Genomic DNA, 2,181 nt, shown 5'->3' with positions numbered 1-2,181 from the left:
AGCTAATGATCATGAGCATTTCTTCATATGTTTGTTGGCCGCTTGAATATCCTCCTTGGTGAAGTGTCTATTCATGTCTTCTGCCCAATTTTTAATTGGATTGTTTGTCTTTTGTTATTGAGGTGTTAGAGTTTTCTATAAATTCTAGACAGAAGTCCCTTGTCAGATATGTTATTACCAAATATTTTTCTAATCTGTAGGTTCTCTTTTGACTCTTTTGGAGAAGTCTTTCGAAGTACATAAAAATTTAATTTTTAGAAGTTTCCAATCATCTGGTTTCTCTTCTGCTGTTTGTGCATTTTGAATTATGCTTGATATATTCTATTTATGCCATATATTAGGGCCCTTAAATTTGCTAGGGGCCATAGTCTTGGGGGTCTCACCAGCCTCTATCAGACTAGTAAACCTGAGTTTTGTTATGATTTTGAGTTTTGTTTCACATGGTTCTCTCACTCTGTCCCGGATCTCCTGCACTGATTACTTTCTGAGTGGTAAACAGTGGTAGCTGGGCACCATCTACTTCTTCTGGTCTCATGGTCATACAGGCTGAAGATCTTTGGTTTTCTTCAGTCTTCTTTGCTGTGGATGAGGAAAGACCCAATTGTTGTATCTAGATGGCTGCTTGCAAGCTTTTAAGACCCCAGATGCTAGTCACCAAAGTAGGATGTAGAACAATGTTTTTGTGTAGTATGTTATGCCAATTGAGCTTGATGACCCTCATAACCATTGTCCTGAGCCTACAGGTCCAACAACTTGCTCCATCAGGGTGATTGACTGGGCCTAAGAAGTTATCATAACTTTTCCCTCTGTTCTGTTTATATGGCCATTCTTACATCACATACAAATACAGATGTAGAAATATCATCTGTCAACCTTATATATGGTCATGGGTATATTCCCTTTTGCCTAGATATACCTCATCATTCCACCTGTCTACTCATCTATTTACCCATAGATTAATGTCTAAAAGAACTTTAAAAATAAAACTCACTGCCATCGTGACCCCCACTGGGTTTCCAAAGCTATAAATCTTTATGGAAGCAGATTGCCTCATCTTTCTTCTATAGAGAAGATGGTGGCTTTGAACCACTGACTTTCTGATTAGCAGCAAAATGCCTTAACCACTACACTACCAGAGCTCCTTAAAAGCACTTCAGACACAGATAGACACATATTGTAGAAAGTTGGAAAGTCTTGTCCTAATACCAAAGCTCATTCTTATCTCAAGAGTAAGAACTGCCTACAAATACTGTTTTCCAAAGCATTGCTTTCATGAAATAAAGTGAAGACCTAGGTAACTAGTTTTTGTTGTCAACTACTAGAGGATCAAGTAAATCAAGAATTCTTTATATGCCAATCACCTTCATATTTCTTACACTGCCTTCACTAACCCTGATCTCTCCTTAAAATGGTTTATAAAACTTTTTTGACACAACTCTCAATAGGACTCATATATGGAAAACAGCTTTTAAATACATAAGCTAAGCATCAGTCAATTGTGTGTATCTATTTTTAAGTATTACATTATCTCCCACCACAGAGATTTATATTTACATTTTATAATTATTTTTATAATAGTTCATATTCTTATCTGCTTGACTAAAGCCATTATGTTGTATGTCTTGGCTTTTATTTAGAAATTTGCATGCCCCTCCAATCATTTAAACTTTTATTTTCTGTCCCTAGAATACTTTATAAAACCAACTGGGTAATCTTATCCCAGCAATAATGTTGTTGTGAGGTGCACAATAGTACAGCCCACAATGATAAACACTATTACACACACAAAAAAAACCCTGAATTATCAGTAATAACAAACATTAATCTATGAGTAATAGATTACATAGGTAAACAGGCAAGGTGATCAGGTATAGGTAGATGAATAGGTTTGGCAGATGATATTTCTACATGTGTATTGGTGTTGCTATAAAAATGTCCATGTAGATAATATAGCTAACAGGGAAAATTTATGATAACTTTTTAGCCACATCTAAATATCTTGAGAGAGTGAGCCACTGGGCTTGTGGGATTGAGACCATAGTCATGGGGGACATCAAGCTCAACTGGCATAACACAGTATACCAAATCACTGTTGTACATCCTGCTTTGGTGTGCAGTGACTGGTATCTTAAAAGATTGTGTGTATCCATCTAAGATAGCTTCTATTGATCTCTCCTCATC

At 36.2% G+C, this 2,181-nt stretch overlaps 1 protein-coding gene across 1 annotated transcript in view; it reads right to left on the bottom strand.

Annotated features, from left to right (window-relative positions):
* The window catches only part of NRK (Nik related kinase), a 243,831-nt gene that overhangs the window by 220,131 nt on the left and 21,519 nt on the right, over positions 1–2,181 (bottom strand). The gene's annotated exons all lie outside the window — the stretch shown is intronic.

The sequence above is a fragment of the Orycteropus afer genome, unplaced genomic scaffold (genome assembly GCF_000298275.1).
Source record: "Orycteropus afer afer isolate SDZICR_OR568_19922 unplaced genomic scaffold, OryAfe1.0 scaffold00447, whole genome shotgun sequence".
Classification (NCBI taxonomy): domain Eukaryota; kingdom Metazoa; phylum Chordata; class Mammalia; order Tubulidentata; family Orycteropodidae; genus Orycteropus; species Orycteropus afer.
Note: the sequence above shows the minus strand (reverse complement) of the source record. Positions and strands in the feature narration are given on the sequence as shown.